This window comes from Anser cygnoides, chromosome 11, assembly GCF_040182565.1.
Source record: "Anser cygnoides isolate HZ-2024a breed goose chromosome 11, Taihu_goose_T2T_genome, whole genome shotgun sequence".
Lineage (NCBI taxonomy): Eukaryota > Metazoa > Chordata > Aves > Anseriformes > Anatidae > Anser > Anser cygnoides.
In genome coordinates, this window is record NC_089883.1 from 3,398,119 (window position 1) to 3,411,565 (window position 13,447).

Here is a 13,447-nt window from a genome sequence, read left to right on the forward strand (position 1 = left end):
GTCAGTGCCACTTGACAAAGCCCCTTAACACCTTCCTCGCCGCTGCTGCCTGTCCCTTCCCAGGAGTGCTGTGTGGGGTGTCTGGGGGTGCTGTGTGGGGTGCCCAGGGGTGCTTTGTGGGGTGTCCGTGAGCTCAGTATCAATTCTTGCTGGTCGGAGCTTGGGAACTGCCCGTGGTCCCTCTGGTACAGGCGTGTCTTGTTGTGCACTCCTCAGGTTGTGCGTAATCCCCCCTTGCTGCAGGGGGGTCTCCGGTTTGTAGCTGGCTGCAGAAGTTGAGGAGAACTTCACCCAAATAGAAGCCAACACATGGCTTTTCTCAGCACCCCTCTCCCAGCGGATGCCTATGCATATTGCCATTATTTTCAGTTCCTCATAGCTGTTCGAGAGCATCACCATTAGTACTTTACCTGCACAGAGTAAGTACAGCACAGCAGCACTCTGTGTAGCGAGAGGCTGTGTGTCTTTCCTGGCTCCTCTCGGCGCATTTAGTGGCTTTTTTCCCTCTCTCTTTCTTTCTTTCCTCTTACAGATAGGTTTTGGCCACTGCTTTTCAAATTGTTCAAATTTCCATCTTCAGTAGCTGAGGCTAGCCACTGAAGCTGTCTTGCTTTTAATGCTATTCAGGATGTGTCTTTTTTTTTTTAAATTTTTTTTTCTTTCTTTCTTCAGTCAAGTCTACAAAGAATACTCTGTTTTATGTGCTTTATATGTATGATTTCTTCTTAAAGGACAACTCATTTCCTCTACTTTAGAGGTATTTTCTTAAATCTGTCACTTCCTGTCTCTTTCTTGGCTGTCTGATTTGCCAGTTTTTTACATTTTTTTATAACCGTTCCACTCATTAACTTCTCAAATCCGCTGGGAATTGCATTTTGCCCAGGCGAGGTGAAACTCCCTTTTTATTCTCTGGCAAGAAATATTTGACGATTAATTTAATTGCTAAATTGGCTTCCAAGCAGAAGCAGGCTTGGAAAACTGCAGGGGAATTAATCATGCCCGTTTAACAGAAGGGACTTGAAAATGTGGAGGCTGTGCTAAAGACGTCACTGAAAGCCGAGGTGCATGGCAGCTAGCAAGCTCTCAGTATTTTATCGTGCTTCAGACCTTCTTTGTAATTTCTTGCTGGCTTTCACCACATTTTTCCACTCGAAGAGCTGAGCGCGCCCTCCCACGAGGAGAGCAGAGCCCTCGGCTCCGGGAAGCACCGGCCAGCTGCGGGGCTGAAACCCCGGGGCTCGCAGTGGACACCCAAAAATTCAAGTACTGGCACAGAAAGCACGTGCAGGGCTGCCCGCAGACCGAGGTGGGTGGGCGCTGGCACCCAGTGGGTCCTCGCCCTGCTTTTCAGATGAGTTACTTCTGAACAGGACATCTCCTAAGGCTGAATTTCCCTCTGGTGGAAATGGCACGCGACTTGATCAGGTAGCAAGGTTGTGCTGGTTTACGTCAGCTAAAAGTTAGGCTTAGACATCTTGCGTGTGGCTGTCAAGTACCCCAAGAAAACAGTGAGGTCTAAAGGATGGTTTTGTTCAGGATTTCATTCAAGCAAATGGAGTCCCTTCTTCAAAAGCTTGCAAGACTGCATCTGAGTTGCAGTGAGCTCAACTTCATGGGACTCCAAAGGCATTATTACAGCTTCTGTAATTATCCAAAATAGCTGTTCTGTACATGAGACTGGCAGGACTTTATAAAGCCTGGTGTCTTGGGCTTCTGCAGGACTGGGCTCCAGCGCTGACTCTCCCATTATCTAGCTGGGAATCTCCCTTGGAAATGCGCAAAGCCCATCATAAATATTGTGTGTGGGGTCGGGTGACAAGCTGCAGAACGTCTGATTTTATTAATTATATAGGATCTGCTCTTGGTAGTAGACGTCAATAATGTCTTGCATTGACTGTGACTTGGGAAGGACTTACAGAGCAAATTCAGTGCTCAGAGAGGTAGGAGAAGCAATTTCATTATGGGTTACCTGTTCTGCCTGCTGTTCCCATCAGCAGGGGAGAGCTAAGCACTGCCGTGGCACCGTTAGGATATCAGACTTGGTGTTTGGAGGTTAAATTAAATGGGGGAAAAGGAATGAGAAGTTACAGCTGTGGAAAATACTCTTACGTAGATAAAACCACTGAAGTTACTCTGTACATTAATAAACATCGTTGCTTATAAAAAGCACATGTAATATAAAAGTCTCCAAGATGACAGTAACTTGACAAATACAATCCTGCAAGCCCTAGGTAAATACATTGATGAGATTTTCCACATCGTTTGCCATGCGTTCATTCAGACATGCAAATAATGAACCTTGTTTCCGCAGTGCAGGAAGTATTTGTGAAGTGCAAGCACCTCTGATTTGTATCCGCATTGTACTGCCGGTTTGAACACACACCTATCCTCTGAAAGCCCTTTTTTTTTTTTACGGTTACACTATCTCTAACTGCAAATAATCCAGTTCCTCTGATCAATTTTAATTATTTTTGCACTTGTTGCTCAATAAATGTTGATATTCCGAGAACTGCAGTCACTTTTCCATTGTCTAGGCAGCAATTGGGCAGAGCCAAATAATCAGTTATGATCACTGTCGATTTTTAAGCGCGTGAGATGTTGTAAGGCAGGTGTAAGTGAAAATCCAGCTACGGTCCGTACAGTCGTCCTGAACACCTGACTGCCTTGGTGCTTACACAATTAAAGACAGTAGCAGGTATCCCGTGCACATTATCATGTAAGCTGAGATTTCAAATGCTCAAGTTGTGTAGTGGGCATTAACTGTCTGCACGGACGCCAGAAATACCCCGCTGGTGAAGTGCTGGGCTCTGCTGTGGGCTCTGACCTATAAATGGGAAAAGTAATGGAGAAAGCAATTATGCAGTAAGATTGAAATTTCCGGAAGGGAATGAAGCAGAGTGGTTTTGTAATAGGAGAGAGTGGTGGGACTTCAGGTCATATCTGCAAACTTTACCTTTCTCCTCCCTTGTACTTTTCAGGGAGAGCCTAAGGCTTCCTCTCTGCCAGCCCTGTAAAATGCTGGTTCTGGACATTTTGTGCATCTCAGCCCCTCGTTCAGTGACGTTTCTTCCTGATTCACTGGGAAGATCTGTTTTTCCTCTATAAATTGTAGCTGAATAACGTCTTTGCCTCGGAACAGAAGGGAACACCTCGTTTTCACGGTTAACCTGTCCCTTCTCGTTTGGATTACCGCTCTGCAAATATTTGTCATCGTTTGAGTCGATCATCCCTTGGCTCCTAACGCCCTTACTGCTCCCTTCATCCATCCGCCCGGGTTCTGCCACACACCGGGGCAGCTTGTTGCTCTGCTGGGTCCTCCCCCAGCCCTTCCAGCTGTATGGGGCAGCAGGAACATCATCTGCTTTGGGGCTGCGCGGTGTTGTGGAGGACGTATGGCTTTAGCTGCTTGGCCCTGGAGGTGGGGATGCCATTAACACATAGAATCACAGAATCACTGAGGTTGGAAGAGATCTTCAAGATCATCTGGTCCACCCTACCACCAATGTCACCCCCTAAACCATGTCCCCAAGCACCACATCCAACCTTCCCTTGAACACCCCCAGGGACGGTGACTCCACCACCTCCCTGGGCAACCCGTCCCAACGCCTGACCGCTCTTTCTGAGAAGAAATGTCTCCTCATTTCCAACCTGAACCTCCCCTGGCACAACGTGAGGCCATTCCCTCAGTCCTATCACCAGTTATCTGTGAGAAGAGGCCGGCCCCAGCTCCCCACCCCTTCCTTTCAGGCAGCTGCACAGAGCAATAAGGCCTGCCCTGAGCCTCCTCTTCCCCAGACCAAACACCCGCGGTTCCCTCAGCGTTCTTGCTGTGCTCCCCCTTCTCTTCCCACCTGCCCCGTCCTTTACGGTGCTCCAAAGGGCACTGCGACAGCGGGAGAACATCTGAACAACGCAACGTGAAGCCAGGAGCTCTTTAAAGCTGATGAGTTAATGTCCTTTCGTAACGAGCTGTGGCCTGGGGCTAACTGCACGCAGGTGGGGAAGGAGGAGAGACATCTGCTTTTGCTACTGATGTCTGATGATTTAAGAACAGCGTCTAGGTCGTTCGTCTTTCCGATGCTCAATCACAGGGACGAGTAAGGCCCCTTAAAGGCTTTGTTGAGGTTGGGGCGCCCGACCTGGCGCTGCTTTCTGGCCTCCCTTGGGTGGCAGCGTGAGGCCAGGAGGTGCCCCCGTGGGCAGCACCGGCTGCACCTGGACAGGCTCTCGGAGCTCCCCGGAGCAACACCAACACCAATGTGGCTTTCGACAGAGGCAAAAGCTGTTGTGATTTGAGCACTCCTCTAGCAGTTAAGGATTTTCCGAGAGTTTTGTGGGTGCTTGGATGTCAGGATGTCACTTTTTTTTTTTTTTTTTTTTTTCAGAAGGTAAGGAGCACATCTCCGTGGAGTGCTTTTCTGCCTCTGAATCTGTACCAAACATCTCGTTTTTAGAGCTGGAAGCATTTCTGAGGAGGACAGACTGGTGTTGGTTCCAGGACTGACTTAGTCTGGTTGTGTAGTGGGTTTTGGTTTGTTTCTCTGTACGATAAGGGGAGGATTTGGCAGCTCATCATATCTGTTAAACTGCTGTTAGAGAAGCGAATATTTAAGCTGAAGGCTTTCTTTGCTCAAAACCGGTTTTGAAAGGTGAACAGCTTAGGAGTTCATAGAAAGCCTTGGGTTGGAAGGGACCTTAAAGGTCATCTGGTTCCAAGCCCTTAAAAAGTTGTGTCCCCCTAAAGAGCTGTGTCCTAAAAATTTGTTGCTAATAATGATTTTTGTGGTTGGAACGTATTTTTATAGTATTGAATTGATTATGTCCTTCTTCCTTTGCCTGCAGCCTTTAAAATAAATGGCATTAGTTTGTCTTGTAAAAAGGTAAAAAAGCAAAAAAAATAATAATCACAAATACTTGCAGTCCCATAGGCTTCTGAAAATGCTGGAGCTTTAAGGACAGAACGAAACGACTCCTTAGCCTTTTTTCCATCCAGGATTATAGCTCCTGCAACAGAATCAGGCATGAAAAGGGATCATTGCGGTAATGCTTGGTCTCTTCTCTATCTTAAGCGCAAAGATAAGCATGTTTATGCTTGAACATGACGACACTACGGAAAATAATTGCTGATCTGATTAGCTCGATTGAGTTGGAGCTCGGCTTCCTGTGCTTTATGGGTGTTCCTCTGCCCGGGGCGGCGGGGGAAGGCTGCGCTGCCGAGGCTCCTGCCTCATTCCCATTCTGCAGCAAGCCGGAGGATCGGACAAGTTGGGGCAGCAGACAAAAGGCAGGCCCGCAACGCTCCGCTCTGCGTGGCAGGCCAGCAAGTTTGGGTGTTTGAGTAAACGGGGAGCTGGAAGTCATAAAAGCTGAGCAGGACGGACTTCTGAATATCTTTAGGAAAACCCATGTGCTTTTTTTTTTCCCCCTTTTAAAATGTTTCTTGGTTTTGTTGTTGTTTTGTCTGATTTTTTTTCCATGCTAAAGTGGATTTTTATTTTCACCTCTTTTTCTTTTAATCCAGGCACTCAGAAAACCTGAAATTGAAATTGGCTTGTATTGATGGCTAGATAGAGCTGAGCAGCAGACAACTGGAATTTCTCTCTCAGAAAGCAAGTATTCAGTTAAATCAGTAAATCCCCCTATGACACTTTAATCCTAAGCCAGAGCGTGAAGTCTCATGCAATGAAACAAATGTCCACACCATTAAGGAGGACTCTCAGAAGCCTCTTTTAGCTGCTGGAAACGAAGCCATGCTAACATGCTGTTCGTTCCCTAAATGTTTCCCAGTTGTAAGCCGTAATGGGCAAACACATTACCTTTCAGCACAGCTGTGATTAAAAACGGCAGGATTGCTAAGCCGGCCGCGTGCGGAACTCCCCGAGAACGCGCGGCGGTGCGATGTGATGTCTTCCCTCTCTTCTTAACTTCTGCCACAGCTGAAATGCAAAGCTTGGGGCAGCGAAGGGCTACGCAGAGCACTGAACACCCGAGTGTGTTTCATTACAGGAGCCTTTTTTTCCCGTTCCACCCTTGGACTCCCGCTGCTACAAATAATTGTTCCAGTGGGTGCTTCGGTCAAAGCAAGTGCTCAAGAATGTCTCCGTAGGGTCAAGCTTAGGAAAATCACTTGTTCTTTATCTGGGCTCTGTATTGCAAGTAGCAGTGTGGTGGGTAGAGTTTGTTCTCAGTGTATTCAGCCTGCAAGACCACCGCATAAAAGGCTAAAACGTGATGGAAGGAGCTGTGTTTGCTTGATCAGATGCCATCTGCTTATCGTCAGGCTCATCTGGAGCCCCGTTTCCTCTGCAGGTCGGTTCCAGGTGTGTGTGTGTTCGGTCTGCAGACACCGCTGCCCTCTCATGCTAAGCTATTCCCTCATCTCTTGCCTTGTGCTCTCTGCTCTGCCTGTACTTGCCCGTTGCCTGTCACCTTACTTTTGTACTGTAAATTTTGGAGGTCAGAGAGAGGTTGGGGTTTTTTTAGTATTATTTTTTGTTGCTCCACATTCACTTTGTTACCAAGCCTGATGGGTTCTCACCTGGGGTAAGAGAGAGCCTTAAGCCATCCCCAGCCTATAAATTATAAACAGAATTGTCTTTAACTTGCAGATTTTGAGCAACTCTTTCTCGGAGTAGCACTGGAGGTGGTGATGAGGGCTGAGGTTGGTTGTCTGACAAGTGTGAAGTTCTCACGGCTGTCTGGCGAGGCTGCCTGCTTCCTGCAAAGTCCTCCTTGTACAGCTGGCTCCAACTCTGGGGTAGTAACGTATCTTTTGACATGTTCTTCTTTTTCTTTCCCTTTATTTTTTTGTATTTGGTGTCGCTCTTCTCTGACTCCAGCACGTGATCTCGGGTCCTCCCCGCAGACAATGAAGTCAGCCTTGGGCAGCAGCCTTTCCTCTGATTTTTTTTTTTATTTTTATTTTTATTTTTTTTTGGCAAATCGTTGCTCAGAACCTGTTTTGGAGCCTCGGCCTTGTCATTTAGTTTTACTCTTTGGAAGGGATTGTTCATAAAATGCTGGGGACACTCATATGGATCCGTCCCAAAAGTGTTGCATGCTACAGAAATGTCAAATTATTCCAGACACTTAGCGGAAAAAAAAACCTTTGGAAATAGAAATGTCCATAATAGGTTATGTGCACAGAGATCCCTGCAGGGTGTGTGTTTCAGAGACACTTGTCTCTGCTGTTAATACCAGAGCAAAAGACCACAGGCATCTATTTAAGGTTTTTTTTTTCATTATTATTATGGGGTAGAGAAAAAAATAATATGGTTTAATATAATTACGAAATTCCAGTCAAATGCAGAATTGACCTCTCTCATTTAGGTGCCGGATTAGCCGGTCAGTCCTCATTTTGGACTTGCTTTTTGCTCCCCTTTTTAAGGGAGGAGTAGGGAAGCTGCTGTTTAAAACATCTCAGTCTTTTATTTATGGTTCTCTTCCAAGCCTTTAACAGCGACGAGTCGTGGTGCAGCTTGGCTTTATCCAGCACACGCTCCCGCTGCGTTCTTCGCCCTTGCTGTTCAGTCCTCCCGAAAGGTGCCTGTGGGTAAGGAGTCCCCGAGTTCAGCCCCTCCGAAGGACGCCTGCCATCGGAGGTGTCATTTTCTAGAGCCACATCTGCGAGAGCTTCGCCCCGTTGCGGGGGCCGGCCCTCCCCGCTGGCGCGCAGTCGGGCCGGGTGCCTCCCTGGGCAGCCGCCTGCCTCCGGCTTGGAAGCCGAAGCTGCCGCTTGGCAGGGAGACCGGGCTCGCTTCTGAGAACTGCATGGGTGTGAGACCAGACGCGAGGACGGGCGCAGTTCTGGCTTTCCTCCCCTGTCCCTCAGCTGTAGCTTGCCGTGGTCTCCGCTCCTCCTCCTGAGAAGTCACGGAAGCCAGCTGTCAGTGCTGCCGGTGTTTTTTCTCCTCCCCGTCTCGCAGCTCGAGCTATCCAGCCGTGCCCTGTTGGCAGGGATCTCCTGACACTGCTGTCATTTGGCTTCTCGGGGTAAAGTGACCAAATCCTAGGATTAATTTTCCAGGAGGGTGTATCAGCATGTCTTTGATGGGAGCTGTAACTTGCATCCCTACCCATTGAAAGTGACATTGGTGAAGAACCTCGTGAGCATCTATCTCCTGGCTAGCAGCAGCAGGCTGTGAGGCGGCCACCAGCTGCTCTTGCTGCTGGCAAGATCCCAGCAACTCGAATGGCCCCGGTGGCCGCTCATCCACCTCCTTTAAAAGACTTTGCAGGGTATCCAAAGCGGTTCATTTAGAAAACCAGGCTGGCCTGCTGAGACGTTCGCAGCCTCGAGCGCATCTCAGCTCTGCAGCGCTTGCAGAGAGAGGGTCTGAAGGAACGAGCATCTTCTGCGCCGCTGAGCTGAGCAGTGCTTGGCGGCCCCCTACATGAGCAGCTTAGGGCTTGGGGCTCCTCTAGGCCAGGAGGTGCTGGTGCAGGACGCCGGGATGGAGGTTACGGTGTGGGACAGGGAAGCAGAGGTCAGCGAGAGATGATGCTGTATGCTTCCCATGCACAGATTTGAGTTTTCTCATTGTATAAAAAAAAAAAAAGACTTGCAAACCATTTGGTACATTCCAGTGCATTCTCCGAAGGTGTATTCGTCATCTAACAAAGCAACGGTGAAGCCTTGACAGTTTGAGGATACAAATGAAGTGAGGTTTGGAGGAGGAGCAGCCAACTCTCCTAATTTTTCTGATATTATTTAGTCTGAGCAGAAAGGTTTTCAGGCCAACAGCCTGTCTTCAGGCTGGAAAAGGCAACTTAGATGCCGAAAGCTTGTCAGTCTCTTCACCCCCCCCGCCCCTCCGCTCCTTGTTTGTATCAGTTGGTCTAATAAAAGATCTTACATCTCCTGAAAAATGTTTCCTTGCTAAACATTTAAACATACTGGCTTGGATTTGTCAAAACTGTCTAGGCGAATTAGGCGGGTTTCCATAACACTCCTGAATGGCGTCTAGAATCAGGAGGATGGATTTGGAAACACCGTTCAACTTTTAAAAAGTGGGTGGTAAAGCGTGATGGACAATACAGCAGCCTTTAATGTTTTAGTTATTGAAAGCCAGCGTCTCTTTAAACAGTCCTGCAGCAGATGTTTGCTCTGCTTTTCTGCCTTTTAATGCAGCTGGGCTTTTCGGTTACTGGAGCCTCTGCTGCTTTATCATCCAGCGTTAACTGCAGCTCTTGTTACGCCTTCCTGCAGAAATCCTTGCTTTATTTATTTATGGCCACCTAACTCACCCAGCTCTCTACTTTCCATTAGATAACCGCGCGTTCCTGTCCTTTGGAAGCACTGGAACCAGGGCTCGGCCCCCAGCTCCTAATGTAACACGGCACAAGTTGCTCGCCTGCTTTACGAGGTGGCGTGCCCTGGTTGGCACTTGGTGCCAGCAGACTTGATAATCCCTCCAGAGCAGATACAGCAATAAAACATCTCCCGAAGTCCCGCGGGCGTGCTGCAGGGGAGGTGAGTGCAGCCTCCAGCATTGATCCGTCCCCGTGTCACTGGCAGGGAGAAGCGCTGTGCCGAGGTGTCACGCACACGCAAATCACGTGAAATGCTCCCGTTCTTGGCTATAGGTTTTTTAATATTAGCTGGCAATTCATATTCTTGACCACCGTTTCTCAAGTACTTCTGCAGGTGAGTCTTGAGTGCTCTTCTGATGACTGTGAAGCCATTAACATTCTCCTGACAAGTTCTGCCCTTCACAAGAAAATGTGTTTGGTTGTATTCACCACGTGCAGGGAAGGGAGAAAGCAGGGAGGTTATTGCAGTTCTGGGTTTGTTCCTTTCCGTGAATGCACTGCAGAGAATTAAGCACGCTGCGAGGAGCTGCTTCTCGCTCTTGCTGCGCTGCTTTTTTATACCAACAAGCAATGGTTGTCAAACTGACGCTGTACCAGAATCTGCAGAGGATGATGCAGCTCAGCTGATTTTTTTTCCTTTTTTTTAAACTGCTGAACGAAGGCATGAATTAGTTGGATCTGGCTCTCCAGTATTTGTAAAAGTCTGCCTCTCAAGCACACGGTGGTCCGCTTTTAAGTGGCATTACTGCCTTTTAAAATTATGCTGAAACTTTTGCAACCCGTTGACAGATCTGAGTTTTTTTTTTTTTTTTTTTTTTCTAACCGTGGGTAATTACAGGCTCACAAATCCTGGCTCCTGTGGGCGCGTTGCAGCGCAGGCTGCAGGGCGGTGTACAAGCAGCGGCCGCAGCGGGAAGGTAGGCGACACGAAGGGGCTGTGGTTGTCGCAGGCATCTGCAGGATCAGCCCTGCACCTGATGCACTTACAGTCCGTCTGGGGGCTGCTGTGCTGCTCTGAAATGCCCCGACTCGTTGCGCAGAGCCCAGGCCTGCATCGTGCCATCAGGGGAAGTGCCACGCCGCTGCAGCGAGCGGCTCTACAAAAGGGTTTGTGCTTGGGAAGTCAGGAAGTTGGGGCAGCTGATTTTTTGTCGTGCTGCTTGCGCAGGCTTTTTAGGTGCTGTTGCTGTCAGAGAACTGTCTAGGTTGGGAAAGACCTTCAAGGTGACTGAGTCCAGGTGTTTGGTAGAATTGGTTTTAGTCGTACATCTCTTGTACATAGTGGATTTGTTCAGTCCCCATATCCTGTAGAAGCACACGTAAAAATCGCTGCCCCATTGGCTTCCAGTTCCACATGGGCTTACAGGTTAAATACAAAGACTGTGCCCAGCATCTCTGGGAAAAATATAAATTCAGTAGATTGAACTCAGTGGGGCAAATGCCTGTCTGAAGATAGAAGCTAACAGGTTCTCCCCAAAGGTGCTCATTCTCTTAGGCACGTAGACAGCAGGGAGTTTTTTCATGGGAATTGGAGAGCAGGGGCCTTCTGGCTGCAAGGTCTTTCCTGTGAAATCATCTTGTGGTTTTGGGAGAGGACAGAGGGCTCAGCCTGCAGCTTCTGAGCCTCTTGACCCGGAGGGATGGGTAGGACCGTCGCTCCTCCTCTGCAGAGGCAAGTTTCTCTTTCTGCTTGGATAGCTTTTTTTATTTTTCGAGCCCCTGAACTTCTCAGAAAGAAACGACTGTAGGAGTGCAGTGGAAATGGCAAATGTAATGGTTTCTAAAACAGACAAGCGTCTCATTTCTTCACATCCTACCCTCTGTGGAGGTTTCCTGCTGGTACTGTTGATGACATTTATAGCTGTTGCTAACAGGGGAAGGGCAAAAAAAAAAAGAGACTTGTTATTTTTGCTGTCATAGCAGTACTCAGAGCACCAACTTTAGGAAATTGGAGCTGGAGAGCGCTCTTATTAGCTATTAGTCTTCCCGTCCTTTCCAGGCATGCTCCCCCAAACTTCTGTGCAGCATTCTGTGACGTGAAGTTTTGAAGCGTTTGGTTATTGGCATTAACTGCACTAAGCGATTTAAATGCTCTGATCTCCATAAGAGCCCCAAATCTTACTTCTCTCCTCGAGCAAGCTGCCTGACAGCCACCGTGCAGGTTCCAGAATTCAGATTGCCTCGACGATGCCAGGGACAAGGAAGCATTCGCCTTCGGTTGGGAGCTGGAAGGAACGAGGTGTGCTGCTCCCTGGCCTGGCCTTTAATATCCAAACGCTGCTTAAGGGCGTTCTCCCCTTCTGAGCTGCCTGTGAGAGTGCTGTGCTCGTCCCCCACAGGAGAGGTATTCCCGAACGTTTCAGATGATGGGAGAAGGAGCCTGGAAGAGCTGGGACAGACCGGTGGGGCAGGGAGTAAGTGTGCGAAGTTGAGAAACGCAGCATTTGGTGCACGGTTCTCTTTAAAAGAAAAAAAAAAAAAGGAGAATTGGCAGGGAAACAAAGGCTGAAGATCACAGCTCTTGCATGGAGTGGTGTTGAAATCTGCAAGCTCTCTTGAAATAACGGGCTTTAGAGGGAGGCTTGTTCTAGCATCAAACCCCCCCCATCTTCCTGATGGCCGGGCATCTCGCGTGGCTCTCATTTTCAGTCACCCGTTGCTGTGTCACAGCACTTGGGTAGGATTTCGTTACACGGAAAGCTGTTGCTTTTCCCTGCATCTTGGCTTAAAGAGAGCTACAAGAAATGGAGATCTGGGCAGAGCCACGTGCGTGGGGCTCTGCAGGGCTGGCGCAGACGTTCCTGCACGCGCCCCCGGCGCTTTCGGCATCGCTGCAGAGGGCACAGCATCCCTCCAGGCTCCGGCTCCTGTGGCACTGTGAGGTTTATGAGGTTTACTGTTCAGAAGGCACCGTTCAGGCGTGCTGTGAAGCAGTGGTCCAGAGCGGAAGGCTGATGTTTCTAATCTCTTTAAAATCCGGTTTGAAATTCGGCCCTGCGCCTCCCTGCTTGTCGGGACTTGGTGCGGGGCCAAACTTTGTCTTTACTCAGAACAGCCCTGCCGAATTTGGAAGTGAACTTCGGAGCACCTCGGTCCCCCATCGTTTCTGTAGCTCACTTGAGAGTGCTCTTTATCGATGACATTTATTTCTTAAAATCTGTAGTGAAGGCGGTGCTGGAGACTTGCAGAAACCTAGGGGGGCTTTGCTGTTACCTTGAAAAGGTGTCTGGGGGATCAAGTGCTTCTGGGTTGGAGCTTGCTTTGTCTTCCAGACAACACAGTTTCCTCAGGGGTCTCAAAGGTACAAAAGTCCTTCTTTTTTTTTCATTGTTTGGTTTTAAATGGCAGTTGCTAGCTGTCTTTTTTTAATGATTTTTAAATTACCATTAGTGCGTTGTGGTGGCAAACTGTTAGCACTTTTCCCCTCGTGATTTCTTCCCGAGTCCTTGCTTTGTTCATGCCTTAAATATTAATGTAAGGATTAATTCCTATGGTAACGCCGTGAAAGTCTTTCTGGGTAATTATTAAAGGTAATACCTCTGTTTTTTTCACTGTGCTACTCCTGAACTTCTCCCTAATCTCCTTTGAGTGAAACGGAAGGTTGCTGCCGAGACCCTCCCAGGATGAGGGGGTGGGGGAAGTAGTGGCCCAGCTTGAAAATTCGGTTCTTGCCAGTTTTCAGCCCAAATCCTTCCAGCACTACGAAGGAAGAATGATCGATTTTGCTGTGTGGACACAGAGGAATAATTTCTGTGTTTGAGCTTTACAAGGATTTATTGGCATGCATTTACAAGATGTTAAGGCTTTGACAGAGGGAACTTTTATTGAAAGGAAAAGGAGAGTGTGGTAGCTTGTTTGGCTTCCCTTCCCAATTACATTTCGGTAAAATTAACTTGATTTCCTCTTCCCCTTTTAATTATGTTACACATGCAGCTGGAAATCAAATAATAGACATGTGCAACTCAATGTCACCCCTGGGATAGCTGCTCCTGGATTTCCTGTCTCGGCCAGCGTGGTGCTCTGCGCTCCAGCTGAAGGAGCCCAGCAGCTCAGTCGCAGCAGCTCGTGCCTTAAATCTTCTGTGCCCTCAAGTTGAGATATCTTGGGAAGAAACGCGGCTGTGCTGCTCTCTGGA

The 13,447-nt window shown here is 48.3% G+C and overlaps 1 protein-coding gene and 1 long non-coding RNA gene across 2 annotated transcripts in view; one reads left to right on the plus strand and one right to left on the minus strand.

Annotated features, from left to right (window-relative positions):
* CHSY1 (chondroitin sulfate synthase 1) overlaps window positions 1-13,447 on the plus strand; it is a 67,042-nt gene that overhangs the window by 24,817 nt on the left and 28,778 nt on the right. The gene's annotated exons all lie outside the window — the stretch shown is intronic.
* Window positions 2,705-3,934, minus strand: LOC106036485 (uncharacterized). Its single transcript, XR_007168237.2, has 3 exons — window positions 3,852-3,934; window positions 2,954-3,412; window positions 2,705-2,824 (listed from the first exon to the last, which is right to left on the minus strand). It is a non-coding gene; the product is annotated as an uncharacterized lncRNA (long non-coding RNA).